Source organism: Anabrus simplex, chromosome 6, assembly GCF_040414725.1.
Source record: "Anabrus simplex isolate iqAnaSimp1 chromosome 6, ASM4041472v1, whole genome shotgun sequence".
NCBI classification, from domain to species: Eukaryota; Metazoa; Arthropoda; class Insecta; order Orthoptera; family Tettigoniidae; genus Anabrus; species Anabrus simplex.
Window position 1 is genome coordinate 53,940,032 of NC_090270.1, and position 22,666 is coordinate 53,962,697.

The window sequence follows — 22,666 nt, forward strand, 5'->3', positions numbered from 1 at the left end:
ACAGATGGATGCTATATATAAAATTTGGTTCAAATATCTTGTTAGTTTTCAAGTTGTAAGAAGTACGCTTTACACGCACCCGCTGGGATTTGTACCGAAAAACGGTCCGTTAATGACATCTCCCTTACTAAATCCTGTTATCGAAATGATGCACATGAGAAAAAAAGGTTTAGAAATTCATTTTCATTAAGGCAGGTTGATTTCCATTAAGTTCGGTTGTGTATACTTTGAGGGAGTGCAAAATCACGGTTTCGGTTTCGTAAAAATCCCCACTCAGTTCAGGGATTTAGAAACGATATTTGAGCTAAAACCTACCCAAGGAGAGGTGGATTCTAAATATGAAGTTTGGTGGAAATATATCCAGTAGTTTTCAAGTTATAGAAGGACAGACAAACAGACAAACAGACAAACAAACAGACAAACGGACACCAAAGCTAAAAATGATGCAGATGGTCATAATTACACCTGAAACGGATAACTGTACGGAAATTTCGCCAAAATAATCAATGTACAGACACACGGTCGTTACGATTTTATTTTTTGCACTAAAACCTACCCAAGGACAGGTGGATTCTAAATATGAAGTTTGGTGGAAACATATCCAGTAGTTTTCAAGTTATAGAAGGACAGACAAACAGACAAACAAACAGACAAACAGAACAGACAAACAGACACCAAAGATAAAAATGATGCAGATGGTCATTATTACACCTGAAACGGATAACTGTACGGAAATTTCGCCAAAATAATCAATGTACAGACACACGGTCGTTACGCTTTTATTTTTTGCGCTAAAACCTACCCAAGGACAGGTGGATTCTAAATATGAAGTTTGGTGGAAATATATCCAGTAGTTTTCAAGTTATAGAAGGACAGACAAACAGACAAACAGACAAACGGACACCAAAGCTAAAAATGATGCAGATGGTCATAATTACAGGTGAAACGGATAACTGTACGGAAATTTCGCCAAAATAATCAATGTACAGACACACGGTCGTTACGATTTTATTTAAATAGATGACGGATAAGCATGAACACGTTGAAAAGTGCAGACTTCCACTTCGAGATTCATATCTCCTAAAAGGTTTATGATATTAAGAAACGGTTTGCGCCATCAGACGCCTCATTTATCGCTCTACATGTTTGTTTCTAAACCATTTCCTCGTATCTCCCATATTAAGGGGGTAAATTGAGATCAAATTTTGAATAGGGTGAAATTTGGGTGCATTTTTAACATTTTACATTACGTTTTGCCTACTTATGTATAAGCTAGAATCATGAAATTTGGTACACATATGTCCCTTAATCGTGCCAATGTGCGCACACAACGTGATGATCCTATCATTCTTATAAGTGTGTCAAACAATGAAATATACTTGTAAAAATCACCAAATTTACGAACAATCCAGAAATACGGCCAAATTTAACGTATAAGGGAGAGAGATACGACAAAATGTCACAGGACCAAAGTTGTAGATCACTCCGAATTGAAGGGACATTGTGCCATCCGTTTTGTGATACGACTTACCGTTTAGCCAAAAAATAGCTCAAAAGGAATGTCTGCACAGTCATTAAAATTGCCTCCATATTTCGATATCTTTGGGGGGTAAAAAGTGAAAAATTTGAACATCTTGGAATTTTCCCGTCGGTTAGGGACCAAAAGCTATAATTTCACCAAATTTCAATTGTCTACTTCGTCTGGCAGGTTGTGCGGCCATTTTGATTTGGGGGGATAGGGGATAAAAATGAGGAAATTCTCGAAAATTTTTAAGCCCACGAAACCTATAGGTTATCGTTTTGGATATACTATACGACTGTGTTCTTATGCTGAGCCCAAAATTTGAGCCCCCCCAGCGTGCCCCTTTCAGGGAATTTTGAGAATTTCCGATTTTTCTAGGGATCCTGGGGTCATCAGTTTCCTCCCTACCAAGTTTCAAATTTCTGAGATTTCTGGAAGTGCCTCATTAATTCACGTCTTTTTTCATTTTTAAATATTTATATATACATCGCTCCAGCCCGACTTGCTTTTATATATATAGATAACAACAGACTTACAAGAACATTATTCAGTGTAATAAATTCCCAAAAGAGGAGAATAAATTGTATGGAGGAAACAAGAGCGGACCTGAATGAATTCAACATCAGGAAGACATCATGAGAAATCGCGGTCTTCAGGACCTCACTAAATAAACACACACATTTATGGTGAAATCTAGCAGCGGGACTGGTACAAAGTGGTCAGCAGAACGGAAAAGGCAACACAGTGAGTTCATGAAGAGACTTTGGAAGAATAGAAAGGCGAAAGTTACGAAGCCAATGAACAAGTTCCAACACGATCTATAAATGGGCATAATGTCCGGCTCCATGGCTAAATGGTTAGCGTGCTGGCCTTTGGTCACAGGGGTCCCGGGTTCGATTCTCGGCAGGGTTGGGAATTTTAACCATAATTGGTTAATTTCGTTGGCACGGGGGCTGGGTGTATGTGTCGTCTTCATCACCATTTCATCCTCATCACGACGCGCAGATCGCCTACGGGTCTCAAATCAAAAGACCTGCATCTGACGAGCCGAACTTGTCCTCGGACACTCCCGGCACTAAAAGCCATACACCATTTCATTTCAATGGGCATAATGAAAGAAGAAATAATAATAATAATAATAATAATAATAATAATAATAATAATAATAATAATAATAATAATAATAATAATGAATCTGAATGACGCATTTTACTGTGGGTACCCACACCCACAGTGAAATGCGTGAAATAACTCGACTAATAGCATTACTTTTAAAATATTTTACTTATGCATATTTTCAATAAGTCCTTTCCTTTCGGTTTGGTTCTCATGTTGTTGATCATGTGATCTCCTTGAATGATTGGCTTACCTTGATTGATGGAATTTCAGCTTACAGGACTAATCTTAGGGTGCTGAGTATTTAAATATCTCTTGCTGCCTAAGGCGAAGTCACAAAAATCCCAAGGCGTCATGATAACATGAAATGGTTGAAAATATTTAGCCTCTCGGATCATTTCCACAACTTCTTCTGGAACCATTGTTGGACACACGTGATAGCTATTTGTAAAAGCTAAGAACTAGTATGAAAGTCATGCCAAGATGCTGGCAATGACGACTTACCATTTTGAATGAAATAGGTTTCGGAGGCATTCTGGCAACTGAAATATAACTAAGAAGAACTATAACAGCTATAAACAAGGTTTACACGCAGTTGACTGTCAACAAATGGCAAAGGTTATACCTAATTCCACCAGAGGCACTGGCTGACTCACTGCCTTCTCCATGCCAAACCTCGTGGACTGTTGACAGTTGACAGTTGACTTGCTACCATTTCCATGTCATTGGCATGAGCGTTTACACCTTTCTCCATGAAGAAACGAAATTTATATATATATATATATTTTTTTTTTGTAACTTAGAGTAACACCTTTCCCATGTCAACGCCTCAATTAACGCACGCGTGGATTCGGTTCCTTTATATTAAAACTTTTCTTTGCGTTTCCAGTAGATTTTGATTTTTGCCTAGTAATTGCAATTATTATTATGATTATCATTGTTATTATTATCATTATTATTACTGAAATTAGTATAAACGGGCAAGAACATGGGTGTCATCGGGGACGAATCGAAGTTGGTCGGTCGTGATTATAAATGAAGTGACGATTGGGAGTTCAGAAGCTTCTCGTCTTGTCATTTGTATATTGCATTCTCTATTGATGCCTGTAACTTAAAGGTATTGTGAGGTACGGGATGTTTACGATATGAAAACCACAAATTACACTCTGTGGGTGGTTTATATGATAGAGAGTAACTTATACGACAACCACGTAATGTTCTGTCGCTGAAAGGACGTCTGCCATTCTGTAGTATCTATCTCACTGAAACTCGGGGTCAGAACTGAGGCAGGAGGAAAATATAATTAAAAGGCTGCGAATGTGGAGAGGATGTTTGATGTCAATAAGCAATTATGAGGAACATGTTGCAGTCCGGTGCTGTGTAATTGTAAAGGTATTGAAATTACAAGAGCATGTATGAGAATTAATTAAAATTTGGAACAGATTCTCTGGGCGATACGCTGTTCTCTTAGTGTCAAGGGAGTTCTAGGAATCACAATATATTCGAGATGAGTTATAGAACCACAGATCGGCAATTCTAATTTACGATTTGATGTTATGAAAACGCTTAAACCGCAGCTGCGGTTCCCAGCCCATATCGTGGCAGATGAGAATGGAATGTGATTGACAAAGGTATCGCATAGGAAGGATAATTCCATCTGGAAAGGGCCTGATTTATACACGGTGGGCTTAATATCATAAGGTTTCAAAATAACAATCACCTGGCGGGCGAACCGAGAAGACAATAACAATAATAAATGTTAGCATTCCCAAGACTGAAGTGACGTTGCAGGAAAACCTAAGACGATTGAATGTGAGGTCTTGTGTACAGGATGGTCGGGTATATGAGAGAGTGTTGGACATGATAATAAATAATTTGAAAAAAAAAATACTTCGTTCTTTCGTGCCTTTGTCACTTTTTTTAGGTGTTGAAGTTAGCCAATCAGATCGCTTATTTCAGTGAAACATTACACCGTGCATTTTTTAAAATATAAATATTGGAAATGGCAGAGAAATTGAAGTGCATAAAGCGACGTACAAACAATAAAGGACAGGGAGAATGCTTGCATTTACGAAGGCCTCTAAGTGAATAATATTCTTCTAAATCCAAACGAAGTTTATTACAGATGAGTTGTATTAAATAAACATAAGATATTCTCGTAATATCATAATGGCTCGGAAGTTGAGGAAGAAACTTTTTTTTTCTCGATTGTCCTAAGACAAAGCCCAACATAATATATGTTCATTCTGAGTCATTGTAGGCCAGAAATTGATGGGTTTCATGTGTCCTTTTTGGCCTTTTTCGACGTTTTTTGCTTATAGGTCATTTGGTAATATTTTTATGTCTTAACGGCTTTTTTGTGACTTCACCTTCTTTCTACTTCATTTATACTGCCCATTCTCAATTCGTTCTTCCATCACCTCCTAAAGATCTTTTCTGTAGTAAGAGAGAAAAATGAATGAATATGAAATTCAAAATAATGGTTGGAAAATACCAGGAGTATCAACTTATGTGCAAGATAAGTGAAATATAAACGAGAAAATTTTGATGTGAGTGTTCTTTAACCCCGTTATTGTGGAGATAAGTTTCTCGATGTTCTCCAACGTGCTGTCTGAAAACTGACGATCCTTTACACCTCAGAACCTGGAGATGACTATTGTGATATACTGCAAAGCCAACTGAGGTAAGGTTTCCGAATTCCAATTTCTGTGACCCTAGTGTGATTAAGCCAAATAAGATTCCAGTTATTCTAATTTCAGATTCTTTCTCCAGGATATCCATTGCGCGTTCGGTGAATTCACTCTAGGTGGAAAATATATTTCATTCTATATTCTGCAGTTATTTATTTCAACAAACACGGAATTCCTTTTTTAAATTACGTTAATCTAAAAATACATATCATATCTGAAAGAAGAACTAATTCATTCATATATTTTTGCAGTGAATGTTGCATGAAACCAGAATCTTGCATTTTTAAAACATTACATCCTTCATTTTAATATGCAATTAAAACTAAAATTATGAATGTAGATTAGCATATTTACGTCCCTTTTGACAAATTTTAGTTCCTTTTTTGGAATTTTTTAGAACTCCTTATAGGTCTCTTTTAGGAAATTCCGAGCCCTAATCATAAACTCTCTTAAAGAAACAAAAGAGTGAATTTAAGAAAAGTAAATATATAAAATGAACGCTCTCCACACACAAAGACATAAATGGCCTCTTCAAAGAGAGAAACGAAAGATATACCTACTGTGTATTTCCGTTTTATATACTGTATTCTTTGAAATGGCCACTCATATTTCTGTTACCCAGAGCCAAAGGAGCGTAACTCCACATATAACTGCGATCTATCAAATGTAGTGAGAACTAAATCCAAATAACTTTAATGACGAAGCTTCCTAAAGTCAAAAAGTAGTAACTCCACCTCTTAATAGAGCTAAATGGTAATAGATGTCACTTGATTTTCTTTGGTTCTAAGATTTAAGTACAAGGAAGCCTTTAACTCGACATTGGTGTGAGTTATTTCCCTTTGGCTCTCAGTATTGAACTGTGTGGTGCAATTTTGCCCATTGTCAGAGAGTATTGTATTGTTGAACAGTGCATTATTGTTCTCAACAAAAGCAATTATTTCTAAAAAATCTGTCAATACCAGAAATATTTCTTTGAAATTCTTTCAAGAAATCATCAGAAGTTGAAATGGTGAGTCATCAGTTACGAAGTCACCACACTCGAACAAATAAAACACCTGAAAACAATGTGTCTGAAGGCATCAAATAACACATTTTGAAGTATCCAGCATACGAAAGCTACTTCAGCAGAGAAAAACATCAAAAATATACCTTGCTTACCACCTGAACATAACAAAGATGTATGAGCCATTGCGAAGAATGTGACACTGAAGGAAGAACAAAAGCAAAGGAATGGTTCAATTGGCTTTCCATGAACCCCTCACTGACACTTACGAAACGTGCCTTGAACGTCAATGTTATCTATTTGCCAGGTTAGTACTACGTAGGTGGCGGTTCAGAATACGCTTTGACTCTGTGTGGTGTCTGCCATTGTCCTATTAGCAAATATCCTATGTGTTATTACTGTAATAAATAAGAGTTTCAAGTATGTTGAAACAGAAAATAAACGCTGAGAAAATACGCGAGAGGACTAATAGTTTAGTGCTCATGATATTCAGAGCGACGGGTCAGTTCTGAGGTGAAATGTTTGTGATATATCAATAACAATAGATACAAAAAGAAACTGAGAAGCAGCCTGCAACATAAAACACCAAACATGCAGTTGTGATGGCAGATTTACAAAAATGCTTACCCGCTCTTAATCTAATTCTCAGAGCTTTCATTTGCGTACGTTTTGGACTGAACCTGTGTCTGAGCAGTCTTGGGAAGAGAGAACTATAGTACACGGGGGAGACAAGACGGTTTTTTGCTTGTTTAAATGCATTACAGAATCCATTCTCATGAAGGAAGAAGTTGATGCGCTGACCATTTGGACAGACAATTCTACAGGACAAAACCAAAACATCATGAAAGCTTTGATGCATTTGTGGTTGTTTTGCAATCAAACGTAAAGGAGCTAAACCATAAGTTTCTTTTAGGAGGATACATTCATATGGAAGTCGATGGTGTACACGGTAGTGGCGATTGGGAGTTAGAAGACGGGGAGTGGGTAATTTTCTACAGATAGCAAAATGTGCCCATGGCTTGCAAAAAATAGCTTTTTTTATAATTCCTAGTTTCAGGTGGCTAAAAAGGAATAAAAATTTAATGTTTTCTCCACAAAGTAGGGGAGCGACTGTCCATCCCCTCGTCCCCCCCGCCTCCCACAATCTCCGCTACTGGTCGTGTACATAGTATCATAGAGAGGAAACAGGCAAATATTGTTCCACTTCTCAAATCAGGCAACAAATTTAATGTTTCACCTTACCGACCAATTTCTATTCTGCCCACACTATCCTTTATCTTTGAAAAAATTATACACCAGCGTCTCCTCGCATTCACTTTGCCGTAGATCTCAACCAAGCAGCATGGTTTTCTACCAGGTGGCTCTTGTCTAACAAACCTGGCCACTCTGCATAGCTTTGCATCACACGCCATTGCAGCTAAATCACAGCTGGATATCTGCTACGTAGACATTTCGAAAGCTTTCGATTCTGTAGACCATACTCTGTTCCTCCATAAACTCTCCGAACGATTCAATATACATGGCAGTCTTCTGACCCTTCTTGCTGGCTTCCTATATAACCGTTGGCAGAGAGTGGTAATATCAGGCACTTCATCCTCATGGTTACCAGTCACCTCCGGTGTCCCACAAGGCAGTACTCTTGGCCCCTTGCTGTTTTCTTTGTTTATGGACGATCTACCGTCCGAACTCAACGAAACAGCGAATACCCTACTCTTTGCTGACGACTGCAAGATATTTAGGGAGATCAGGAATCCAGTAGATGCAGCCCTGCTACAGTCCTCACCTAATTCCCTCTCGAACTGGTGCCGTACTTGGAAACTTATTCCCAATCCACAAAAATGCAGCCACATGACCATAACACTACGTAAATCTACTCTACCGACATAATATTACCTACTCGACAAGCCCATCACCGTAGTTACGCAACAGCGTGACCTAGGTGTAATATTCGATACAAAATTACAATTTAAGACCCACATAGAAACATATACAACCAAGGCTATGAAATTACTAGGCATTCTATATCGCTTCACAGAAATTTCCGACCCCATTGCTCTTCGTCACTTCTTCCTCACGATCATTCAACCTCTCTTAAACTACTGCTCTCCTATTTGGACAACAGCCTCCCTCTCCACTACTAAGCAGTTAGACACAGCAGTGTCCTTCTTTGCTGCAATTGTAAGGAACAGAAATCCCAAGCTCAGAAATCTGTCTACGCAGAAGGTATTAATGGCAATTAATATGTCACCGCTGCACATCAGGCGACAGGTAGCTGACCTAAGTTTTCTTCACGGGATCTTAAATGGGCATTACCGCTCGGAACATCTTGTCTCACTCTTCTCTCTCCGTGTTCCTTCCCGCTCCACCAGAACCAAAGAGCTTCTCCACATTCCCCACACTCAGCACTCAATACTTCAACGATCTTTCCTAATCCGCCTCCCAACACTCTTTAACAATATTAATAGGAGACAAGAGCTTGATATAGCATCAAATAAGAGTGTATTCGGGCGGTGTGTAAATAGTCTCTTAAAGATAAGTTGATGTGAAGGAATTATACCGCCATCTTGACCCACGACGACTTGGCTATGAACATGGACATTTTCGTGGTTTTCGATTCGGACAGTTGTTAGTAGGCTGTGTACCTGATCTTGTTAATTTTTTTATGTTTGTTATATTTTATTATGAAAGTTTACGTTTGTTAAATAGTCTGTTGACAGTGCAAGTGAAATTTGCTCAGTGTAGCTGTATCTTGTGCTTCGTGAATAAATAAATAAATAAATAAATAAATAAATAAATAGTAAATAAATTGCTGAAAACGAAAAGAGTTATACCTGTAATGACTGGGTGCAGTTAATAGGCAAATGCAAAGCCAAGATTCCTTCTCTCACAAGAAGGATGGAGTTGCATGACGTTTCGAATTTCAGCTCATTGACCAGTAAAGACTGGACCTTCATGTCAAGAGAAAGAAATGAGGATAGAAATAATTTCTATATTTCTTCAGTGGTGTGGCTACAAGTTAGGAGAAATTAACTGGATAAATTATACTAAAAAACTGACTTCGGTAGAGTTTAAGGGAGTAGACTTGAGGAGATGCAAAACGAAATCTACTGTGCTTCCTAACCAACTACACATCCTGCGGACTGAGAGGATACGTATCAGCAGTGCTAGGTATCGTGATCTCGTGACGATAATGCCATGCATAGCAGAAGAGTACAGACCATAATTCATGCATCTCCCTCATGGGGATAATGAGACACATTACTCTGATTCTGAAAGATTAAGGCAGATGGTAAGTAGAATTATGTTGATTTCAATAATATAATGCTGAGCCCCTTAACTTGTCGGTCTTTCCTTAATTATGGGAAATTTCCTATTTCGTATTTTCTTGGAACAATGAAAAACCCTCCAGATGTATATCTGTAATAATTGTACGCTTACTTATAATTTTGACTTTCTATTATTGTTAAATACATTTTTAAAGTTTTAGTTACATTTAAATGCTTCACAAGTGTATAAAATAAAAAACTATGTGTTTGGATACCATTGGATAGAGTTACGTTCGTATGACTCGGAGCAAAATGCAACATAAATGAAATTTGCTTCGAGCCAAACAATCGTAAGTCCCTTTTCCCGTATCAAGCTATAATGATAAACGATATCATACAGCATGTCAATCAAAAGTATTATAAAATCCAACCAATCATTTTAGAGATATTGCAGGAAATGTCAGCGAGATATTGTTTTCTCGCTCTCCAGCAAAGTTAATTGTGTCGTGCTTATGTTTTTTTGGCTCTAGGTTATAGATTTGTTCTAGGATTGTTCGTTGACTGTAACTGTGGGAGCAATGAGTCTTTAAATAGATGTATGACAGCAAGTGCTTTAATTGAATCATCAAATATTATGGACTACACCGTGCACATTTCTTCACAATGGTATTACAATTAACATTGATGCTTTCATAACAGTAATTATAGTCATGATGTAGGCTTTTTGGGCTATGCCGTGTCAAGAAAATGAGGTGAAACTCTTGACGTTTCGCAGAGAACTTCGTTCCGCGTCTTCAGAAGAAAATCTCGACTTTTCACGAGGAAGATTTCTCCAATAATTAAAGTTTGAATTTATACGTTAATAATAGAAGACTAGGTGGTACATTCATTCATCACCAGATGGTTCACCGTACGCTATATACAGATAGTAATCGAAGCGGAAGCTGACGGCACCATCAGAATCGGTCTGGGAGAGAGGCCATGAAAGTATGACTGACACAAGCCTGGAATAAAAAATCTTGTGATGAGGAACGCAAGAATTCGGAAAACACCGAAACGAAATAACAATAGTGAAAGGACGGGGAAGAGAACTACCTACGTAAATCCTTAATGGCAGGCAACCATGTGTTACTTAATTGATAGCCAGTGTCCCTGTTGAAACTGTTAGAATTTCTACGTATTTCCACACCTTCCCGTATAATCGGAGAATTGCAGAGTGTGGGTAAGTGCTCGAACATCTTGGAACACGACATCATGACACGACGATGGGGCGTGCTCAGCTATTGCCGATTTGTCTGGCTGGTTGAGACGAATATTTCATTCGTGTTCCTTGATACGAGTATCAGTGGACCGGCAGGTTTGACCAATACCTTACCGCAAGTATAGGGTTTTTTGTACAGCCCAGGATGTAAAAGTGGGGACAATTTGTCGTTGGTTTTACCTAGGTTGTGAGCAATTTTAGTGACGGCGCCGAACACTCTTTTTTTATTGTGCTTGCGGAGAACCTTGGCAATTTTATCTGTGGTGTTGTTAATATAAGGCAAATCGGCAGTTCCCTTTACTCCTTCCTTCTGTGAGCTTTGTTTCGTCGTCCTTCTGGGATGCAGGGCTCTATGAATCTGCACATCGCTATAACCATTATCTCTGAACGTGTCTTTGAGTGTGTCCATCTCCTCCTGGATATTAGATGGCTCACAAATTCGTATCGCCCTCTTGGTGAATATCGTGAGAATTCCTTGCTTTTTTGTGCAGGATGGTTGTGGGAATCTGCATGAAGACAGTGATTTATGTCGGTAGGCTTAGATAGGCGGTATGTCGTAAGGAGGCGTCCGGTTTTTTTCTTACTAGAACTCCAAGAAAGGAAGGCATACGTCCGATTCCATCTCCTCAGTGAATTTCATTGAAGGATGTTGCTGATTTAGATTGTTTGGAAATAGATATTCTCAGGAACTATAGTTGTGGTCTGGACAGAAGGTACCGCGTACGGTGAGCCATCTGGTGACGAATATATGTACGACTATTACTAACGTCTAAATTCAAACTTCCATTATTGGAGAAGTCTTTCTCGTGGACAGTCAAAGTTCTCTGCGAAACTTAATGAAATTCACCTTGCTTTCTTGACACAGCATAGCCCAAACAGCCTATATCGTGTCTATATTACAATTAATTAATTCTGTTCCTTGATTACGAGAAGCCACCATAACCAGAATGTGTAATTCATAGAAACTGCACTTCAGAAAATGCCAATCGAGGAGGAATGACCAGTGTGTACGTGGCGTCAAGAGCCACACCTCCTGTGAGACGAACAAATGATCCGTTGTCCCACTCGTCTTGTCCTCAGGGTTGGTCAAAATCTATGCCCAAACGGTACCTCTTTCCCTTACCACCAGGAATTCTTCTGATCGTGAGTGTACGAGCTGTGAAATACAGCCGGCAACGGAGAGACCACTGGGCAAGGAGATGGTGCAAGAGAGAGACTGTTCTGATAAAGCTGAATGTTTTCGTGCACTTCTGAGAGACGTAAGGTGCAGAGCTCTATCTTGTCAATCCATCATACCGTGGAGGGTTTTAAGGGATTATTCAATAAATTGTGGCTTTGTATGTGAATGATTCATTCCAGTTCTTCCTCTTCTCCTACCGCTTTTCCCACACATGTGTGGTCGCGGGTGCGAAATGCGTTGTACATGTGGGTTTGACGCTGTTTTACGGCCGGATGCCCTTCCTGATGCCAACCCAATATGGAGGGATGAAATCACCATTGCGTGTTTCTGTGGTAGTTGCTAGTGTGCTGTGTTGTGTGAACACAGGGACAGACACAAACACTGAACCCCGAGTGAGGAGAATTAATCAGAAGCGATTAAAATTCTCGACCCGTCCGGGAATCGAACCCGGAACTCTCTCAATCGAAGGAAAGAACGCTGACCATTCAGCCGAGGAGTCGGGGGTGAACGATTCTTTCCAGTATTAAAACTAAATAAACCAAGGTTCGAAGCAGGTATTTCAAATGAAAATTTGAGAAATTGTTTGCGCTCGTCTGTAACACGTTATTTTGTGCTCGATGCTAAGAAGATCGTTTATTTACGGGAATAAAAATGAAAGAATGGACTCTAACAGACTGACTTACAGAATTTATACATTCGTAAAGAATAAAACCACCAGATCAAATTGGTACAAACAGACAGCCCTGAAAAAATTAGTATCATCATATCTTCTCAACCGAGATGAAATCAGAAAAATCACACTCACACGGTTTTTGAGGATGAAGAGATAAAGCTTAATCGACTTGTATGGTCCCTGCAACGAAAACGCACCCATTCGCTACGTATGAAAGAATACTGGCCTAAAAGGAAAAGCCATCAAATGTTGCTTCCATGTGGTCCTAATTGACCCATTCGCGATGAACAAGAAGAGGAAGAAAAGGAAAACAGCAATTTATATTTTGTATATTAGCAAATATGTGCTAGTTTTATTGTTTTGTAAAATTAGATGTACGTTTGCCGATGTAGACAAGAGTATCCGTTGTATTTAGTCTATTACTCAATCAGTTTTTGTATGCTACGTGGCTCAATGATATTCTTCTCTTTTTGCACAAAGGAAAAGGTTATCAGGCATTTACTATGTCAAACAGTTCACTATTACAACAATCATAATTTCATGGCAAATTACACTGGTATGTAACCATTTTGCTACAGGGAAACTGTTTTTAATTTTTCTATTCCACCCTATGCGTTGTTAGTTACAAAGCCCTTTTGTAGTTTCGTATCACCACGTCCAATATTTTAAAAGACTTCCTTTAAATTCATGAAAATATATAAAAATTGAAATTAGTATATCTGTACATTAATTATACTATTATAATTGCGTTAAAGCTGGTAATTTAGACATAGCCTAATAGAATCGCCGGCAGGGCGGTGTAGGGATAGCGTTCCTGCCTCTTACCCAGAGGCCCCAGGTTCGATTTCCGGCTAGGTCAGGGATTTTACCTGCATATGAGGGCTGGTTCGAGGTCCACTCAGCCGACGTGATTACAATTGAGGAGCTATCTGACTGTAAGATATCGGCCCCGGTCTAGAAAGCCAACAATAATGGCCGAGAGGATCCGTCGTGCTGACCACACCACACCTCGTAATCTGCAGGCCTTCGAGCTGAGCAGCGGCCGCTTGGTACGCCATGGTCCTTCGGAGCTGTTGCGCCAGGGGGGTGGGTAATGAAATCACTAACATTTCATAAAAGAACGGATATTAAAAATTATGAGCAAATTCTTTTATTATTTCTTTTTCTTGTTTAATATTGCAAAGACACTTAAAAAATCAATTCATTTCTATATTTTTATGAAAGTCATTCTTTGAAAAATTTAATGAAGATATTAAAACGATGGAAATAAGATATCAGGGCAGGTGGAATGAAGCAATCTTAGGGATTATTTCTGCCTACGTCTCCCAGGAGAACATCTCAACGTCACAGCAGGGCGTGAAATCAGCCCAACATTTCGACCGCAAAATTGAACATCTGAATGGCTGTAAGTACTTTTTATGAATATAATAAAACTTTTTTTGTTTTTTGTTTTTTGCTAGTAGTTTTACGTCGCACCGACACCCAATTCAACGTTCCATAGTTCATTTTATACACTCGAATTATTATTGCTGTTTTTTTTGCTTTACGTCGCACTGACACAGATAGGTCTTATGGCGACGGTGGGAGAGGGAAGGGCTAGGAGTGGGAAGGAAGCGGCCGTGGCCTTAATTAAGGTACAGCCCCAGCATTTTCCTGATGTGAAAATGGAAAACCACGGAAAACCATTTTAAGGGCTGCCAACAGTGGGGTTCGAACCTACTATTGATGTGTTAAAACAATTTTTTAAAACATAATGTACCTAATCTGACGTTATTGAAATTCTTGTTCAAATCAATCTACGCGATCTACGCGGTCAAAGCTTCAGTGTTTTACTCGTCAATGTACCCAACAAATAATTATTATGCATTAATACAAATATGGAGACAACAAACGTGCAATAATAAACCTTACTTCCATACCTCTAGATGCCCGTACAGTAGCTCTCTTGGTTTATTTGTTGTTGTTGTTGTTGACACTTCTGGCACAATACTTCGAAGACTTTCTTGAGACCCTTTCTTCTATACAAACATTTGTATCCCTTTTGTTTAGGAATAGCCCATGTTTTCCCAAACTCATCAGCCAGGTCTATTAGTTACTTCCCACATTCACGGAAACTGCCTGGGAATGGTCTTTACTCGCATTAATTTTGGGGAGAAAAGACAGCGCGTACTCAACATTACGAACCCAAGCAATAACCATACGTAGGTTCCATTGGTTACTGTCCACTTCTATACTTGTTCTGTATCAAGAATAAAACGCTCTGCTGTAAATCTGTGTAACAAGAAAGTCAAACGCAGAACTCATCATCAGCTCTGGAAAATAAGTGAAACATACCCCTTTATTCTTCATAGCAGTTATTTTTCGGTAGGGATTTTCGTTTTTCATAAAGGTAACCCACCCCCGTACGAATAAAATGAAAATATTGATGTCCATTTATTTGCATAGTTTTATTTTCGCCGTGGTACGCACAAGTTATTAGCAGTGTGGCGAATGCACACTTTCACACATTGTATCTAAATTTGTAGCACATTATATTTCCTCAAAAACGTGTTATACGATAACAATTAAGGAATACATTACACGAGAAATATTACGTCCCTTGAATTTACATTACTCACCACGTGAAGATACATACCATGCCTAACCTAAACTATGAGGTCTCATTATCTTAATAACAGCTATTTACCAAAATCCTGATGTAAAAAATTTAAAGAAAAAATGCATTATACGTAAATATAAATGTCTGCCTCTCAACGGTCAAAATTATCCTAAGAATGCCCCCAATCCTTATGGATTACATTCACAAGTACAATTTGTAACATTCGCTTAGCTCGCCTGTTCATCAGCTGATGGGCTTGGCGCGCTTTCTACAGTACGGTCTGTATATTACGAAGGCAGTGACGTAACAAAACGTTAGAGAGAGGCTACCTCCAGAAAACGCTAACAACTTCCAATTTAGACAGAAGACTAGAAAAGGTTTGGTATTAAAACTAAACATTTTAATATAATACCGGATAGGTTGCGGTTTTGAGCGAGAAAGTCGACAGTGCTGCTACCTGGACGGTATGGTGTAGCAAACTCTGCGATAACATATTGCCACTTTTATGATTCTTGGCGCACTGGCGTGTTTTTTTACGAATGTATCAGTGAGTGTCACTAAATAGTCTTACGTTCCAGTGATATTCCAAGAAAAACGTATACACTAAACAAATTACCCAGCACAATAATGGCAGGGTAACTGACCGTAAGAATTAAAAATCATGACCTCACACCTTTTTTAAGGTTACCACCTGGTTACCTACGCCCATTTTATTGAGAAGTCAATCAAATATTGAGCTGTTAGTCGGACGTAAACAGACCAATAATAGTCCTATTAACAAGTTATGAACTCAAAATGCACTTAAACTTGGGAATTTGTAATGGTATCATAAATTTCACCCTCTAGGGATTGTCGGCCTGTAGTGTAATGACGGTTATCCTGGTCGCCTTGAATTCAATTGTATCCGTCCCAAACCATTTAAATACCCATTAACAATATCAACAGTGCAAATGTTTAGGGTGCTTCTGGCCAGAGGGACACATCACCTATTTATTGTACCGGCCAACGTAGGCACCACAAGTGCTCTCATAAATACAAATCACCAAATGAAGTGTTTACTACAAGCAATATCTCAACAGTAAGCATTAAGCTCAGTGCTAAATGCAGTGATAATATCCACAAAACAGTACCAATATCTAATTTTATACAACCATTTAATGAAAAAATCGTTAATAATGCAGAAATCTTAAAATCTAAGTTTTCTTTCAGACAAACACCCTTATTGATTGAGGCTGAAATTTCTTTCTTTCCCCATCTTACTCTCCTTGTTCTGCTTCAATCCTTCGATTTTCAAATTCTGTTTCAATAAAGTAAATAATGTATAAAATGCATATAATTATAATATAAATCAAATGTTTTGACAAATTCACGTGATGTACAAAAATAATAGCGAAGAAGAGGCACTAGAAACTCATCTTCAGTCTATCTATTCAAGTAGTACAATGTACATAATTCAGTAACGAGTGAATATATATGAAAATATTTATAAGTGTGAAATAGCCGAATAAGACGCAAAATACATTCTTAGAAGGAAAACAAAATAATAAATACAAATTTGTACCTGCCTGTAAATATGAACACACTGTAAAATAATTATTGCTCAATAAACGGAGGGAGGGGGGCGGGGTAGTGGGACTACTATAGTGGTTGGGATGTTATGCGGTTTTGCCCTGGAGTGCCCCTCCGTTGGTGGTGGTGATCTCTACGTCAATAGCAAGTCGCTACGTATGTACAAACATCATCATCATCATCATCATCATCATCATCATCATCATCATCATCATCATCATCATCATCAATCATCTGTTTACCCTCCAGGGTCGGCTTTTCCCTCGGACACAGCGAAGGATCCCACCTCTACCATCTCAAGGGCAGTGTCCTGGAGCTTCAGACTCTGGGTCGGAGGATACAACTGGGGAGAATGACCAGTACCTCGCCCAGGCGGCCTCACCTGCTATGCGGAACAGGAGCCTTGTGGAGGGATGGGAAGATTGGAAGGGATAGGCAAGGAAGAGGGAAGGAAGCGGCCGTGGCCTTATGTTAGGTACCATCCCGGCATTCGCCTGGAGGAGAAGTGGGAAACCACGGAAAACCACTTCCAGGATGGCTGACGTGGGAATCGAACCCACCTCTACTCAGTTGACCTCCCGAGGCTGAGTGGACCCCGTTCCAGCCCTCATACCACTTTTCAAATTTCGTGGCAAAGCCGGGAATCGAACCCGGGCCTCCGGGGGTGGCAGCTAATCACGCTAACCACTACACCACAGAGGTGGACATGTACAAACATACAACACAAAATTCAAAATTAACAAACCAACAACACTCCCCTTACAATGGACAAGAGCCATTGGTTTGGCTGACGGCCCGCCTACCCTAACGCTTTCTTTTTTTTGCTAGTTGCTTTACGTCACACCCACACAGATATGTCTTATGGCGACGATGGGACAGGGAAGGGCTAGGAGTGAGTGGGAAGCGGCCGTGGCCTTAATTAAGGTACTTCCCCAGCATTTGCCTGGCATGAAAATGGGAAACCACGGAAAAGCACCTTCGAGGCTGCCGACAGTGGGTTTCGAACGCACTATCTCCCGGATGCGAACTCACAGCCACGCGCCTCTACGCGCACGGCCAACTCGCCCGGTCTACACAAACGGGTAAGAATAGAAATAACATGGTTCGGTTCGGTTCGGTTGACAGACATGAGGTTGGAATGTGATCGACTTAAACGTTTTTTTTAAATGTAAGATATTTCTGCGTATTATTGGCACAGGACAGAACACCAATGCAACAAACGTAATACCGAAGTATAAAAATTCTTCATGCATATAAAGCTGCGAAAGAGTCATTAAGAAATACGTAACGCTTCTTCGTTGTGAGGAACATCAATATATATAACTTTTTTCAACACTATACAGGGTGGTCGGCAACAACGCGAAGCGAGTATATGAGCATTAGAGCGTTGGTCATACTGATGAGTAATTTGTAACAAAATTACGGCGATATCTCACGCCGTTGTCTTTTTATGAGCTGCTGAAGTTAACAACTCAGATGGCTTACCGGTCGAATTCAAATGGGCTTTACGAGACGGTGTTGCTAAATCTGTACTTAGCTTGGTCGGGCTTGAGAGCCATGCCGAGGAATAAGCATCAAACACTAACACGCCGTGGGTTTCACCCATTGCCACAGTAGCGTGCTTGCTGTGGGCTGAGTCTATCAGCAGAGAGATCCTTATTCACGTCCCTCCCCTGGAGAAGATTATTTCTTCTATTGGCGCTCTCAAGCCGGTCATAAGCCACGTGTAGATTTAGCAACACCGCCTCGCAAAGCCCATCTGAAGTCGCCCACGAAGCAATCAGATTAGCTGACTTCAGCAGCTGATAAAATGTCAAAGGCGAGAGATATCGACGTATTTTTTCAAATTACCCATCAGTCTGACCAACACTTTAACGGTCATACAAACGGTTTACGTTGTTCCTGACACCATCCTGTATATTTCTATCTTCAGAACATTCAAAGTACAGCGGAGTGAGGTGAGCTCTCCTGTAGAGTCTGGGAAGATCGACCGTACCAAAGGATAAAAGAGGAGGAAGAAGAAGAAGTAAACACGATAATGGACCAAATTCCTTAATTTCTTAATAACAGCCTCTGTTCTCTGAAATCTTAATATTGTTTTCTTTCCAGTCCGGCGCTTTGTCTGAATGGTCGGCGGGCCTTCGGTTCAGACGGCCCCACGCACATTTTCCGGATGAGCCAGGGATTTTAATCGCGTCTGTTAATTCCTGTAGCTCGGGGGTTAGGTCTTTGTGTTCGTTTTAAAACACATCTTCAAATGAAAACAACACCTCAGATGAAAAACCACAAAAGAAACGCGCAATAGTGAATGCATCCCTCCACATAGGCTTGGCGTCTGGAAAGCTATCCGGTCGTAAAACTAGGCTAACTCCACTCCCAGTTCTAGTCCAAGTAACTGTGGGAAGGGCAGAAAGAAGTAGAGGATAGATAAGTTGTTAATTATTCCGTCTGGAGGCTGGGTGCATCCTCAACCAAATTCTACTTTTTTATGTATAAGACAGGGGAAGGCAAGGCTCGTTTGGAGGTTTACGAAGCAGGTATTACATATTTTTAAATTTCATTCTTAATTATGTTCATTGTTCAACTAGTTTAACAAATATTTCGAATGAATGACGCAGTTTCCTTAACTGTAGCAAAGACGAGTATTCAGTTCCCGGGCTTGCCACACTGTACCACTAGATGCCACCGCCGTCACTGATTGCACTCCACTTAGTGTGTGTGGCATAGAGCTGTCCGGCAATGTCGTAGTATAATATTTGATAAAACCAGGATCGAGCAGGCAGTGAATAAAACACAGTACAGCACATATCGTCCGCCGAGTGGTGAAGCCTCAAGGTCGCGCTAGCCAGTCTGACCAGCCACGTTTCAGTGGTGGAGCAACAGCCCTCGCAGTGAGTTCTCGTCCACCGTGTTGTCCAAACCGCTTATAATCTTAGCATGCAACCGTCTTGAGCGCATGCAGCACACAAAATACTCCTCCAGCGCTACAGCTCCCCACTACTAACATAGCAGTGCGACCTTGGGGCTTCACTACTCGGCGGACGAGCTGTAACCTCCTTGCCTGCAACCATGTAACCTTGCCTCGGTGGGGAAGTTTGTGAGTCCCAATGAACCGCGAACCTGAACCGCAGGTGCAACGATATCAGTTGGGTATCAGTCGAGAGACCAGACTAACGAAAGGGTCGCCGTGTTCAGTACAAATAGTACATATTGAACAGATGTACAGTTGGTCATATTTGTTCCCCTACTTAACCTGTTGCTTAGATGCTTTCCAACAGAACAAATTGGACCTAGACCGCCATATCTCAGTTGGTAAGAACATACGGCGCGAAATCGGAAGGTTGTAGGTTCAGTACTCACTGGTGACTGGCTGGCCATTTTTACTGTGTACTTACAGAGCACGACCTAATACACTAAAAATAATTTCTAATGTAGTATCCGTCCGTAATTTAGTACCTTTTGTTCAGATTTTGAGAGGATTGATAGTCAACACGATGCCATCATTTTTGTAAGTTTTGTCTCTCCTCCTGTCTTTCTGTTTGAATTGAAGAAACGCAAAAGCTATAAATTCGGCTTATATGAAACTTGCTAGTGTTAGACTAAACACATCTAGAACGTTCCTGTACTTATTTCTACCTCAGACCGTTACTTAGGAGTTGAGAAATACCGCCTTTGGGCTGACACAACAAAAAATTCGTTTGTATCAGATACTTTTGTGTCGTACGAGGTATGATGATGAAAATATTCAGAAATATACATCAACGATGAGCTTCGCTGACGTTGAAGTATTGTTAAATCATTATGGTAGCAAACTATTTTGCCATGGTTGTTTTTACTGTGATTGTGTTTATAAGCAGCAAAATCGTGTGGTCATTAGAATGGGAGTGAGGATAATTCGGAAACTGTCTAGGTACAACATCTGGCTTCAGTATCTTTCTCTTAGAGTTTTCTCTGTAATCTCCATCACTAAAATGCAGTTTAAAAACACGAGAACAATCGGATGGAATCCATTCACTACCCCTGTTTGAAGCTAATGAAGGTGGCTATCGAAATTATAAGAAAAACCTGAAGTAACAATTACTTCAAAATTGAAGGGAAATGGAATCGTAAAATTCAGGGTTGAAAGCTCAGACCTCGAGTGACGGGCTGGAAGAAAAAATGCAATGTCCTAAACTCCTATAACACATTAAAACTAACATTACGCTGAACGACTATTGTCGTTAGTTGAGCTGTACTTTGCCCACAGTCGTCTCAATCTCTACATACTGCCTGCGCTCTGCTGCGAGAATTGCGTTTACAGCGACATTACAGGTGGCAGCACATACCGCACTCATATGTTAGTTGAATGAGAGTTCGCCCGTAAGACCAATATAAAATGAGAAATAATTCTTAACGTGCTACTAATTGAGAAGATGATGCACATACTGAAGGTAACATTTCACTTTTGAGCCAGATTTAAGGTATAGAAACTTAAAATATATCAAAAATCTCATCATTTACACTAGGTATATAACAATCACCCCACTGGAAGTAAGCAGCAGGATTAATAAACTATTTTTAAAGTCCCTTTACAACAAAACACAAAATCTTCTTCGCGATAGGAGGAGATTTTTCACTATCTATGCCGTATAAACCCTCAGCATTGACCACGCCTGTGAACTTATCACTGGTTCGGTCGTAGAGGAGCCATTCCTTAATAGTCATTTCATACGCAACCCTGTTACAATCCTCTCAGTTGGTTGAAGATTTTCACATTGAGATTTAAGTCTTTCCTTCACTAATTGGGAAATTTCCCACGTAACTGTCCAGAGTACTTCGCGATGAAGCTGTCACTAGACTGGAAGTCCTCCCATATTCGTAACCTGTTGGGGATACTATTCTCCACGCCACACAGTACCTTATGGCTTGTTCTGATCACGCGGGTTTTGTCTTGCGGAAATTGTTTTGATCTAAAAGATCCTGTTTCCTTTATTCCCTTCAGATGACCAATTTCTGGGTTGTTTTCAGATTTTCTCTTGTAGTCTTTTAAGTTCATTGTCCATCTTTATCAGCTTTTCTAGCAGTCTCAGAATTCTCGATCGGAGCCTCTGATGAATGCTGTCATTATTACTAGTTAGGATATCGACTGGATTGAGACATCATTGTTCACATGAGTTTCCTGCTCGATAACCAATATGTTTCCTGTGGTTGAAGAGCTTGTTCCCTCAAGGATTTCTTCCGGAGAAATAGCTGTCTGGTCTTTCGTGGAGCTATGTTTCTGATTTGCAGGTAATGGGGATAATTCGGAAAATGGCTAGGTACAACATCTGGCTTCAGAATCTTTCTCTTACAGTTTTTTCGGTAATCTCCATCACTAAATGCAGGCCACAAACATGAGAACAATCGGATGGAAACCATTCACTACCCTTGTTTGATCCTTGCCTTGATATAGCGTTAAGGATTTTTCTCCGAAGTTCTTTACTTGAGTGGATTTCATAAAATTCACACCTTAAGAATTTGGATTCCCTTCCTTTGTTTTACAGAGAGGAACATATTCACCAATTTACAGCCAAAAACGTACACATAAATATTCCAAGTAAACGCGCGAGAACCCAACAACGTCGGTACGGAGACAAGCTTGGTGCGTTAGCTGGCGCCCATATCGGAGGTTTGTGGTACTGAGCGCTCACGCTAAGCAGCATGTTAACCGCATAGCATACAGCAGGCAGTATATAGAGATTGATAGAGCGGTGACTTTGTCTCTTGTGCTGCGACTCATCTCCTTTAGATGGCATTACTCGTGTAAGT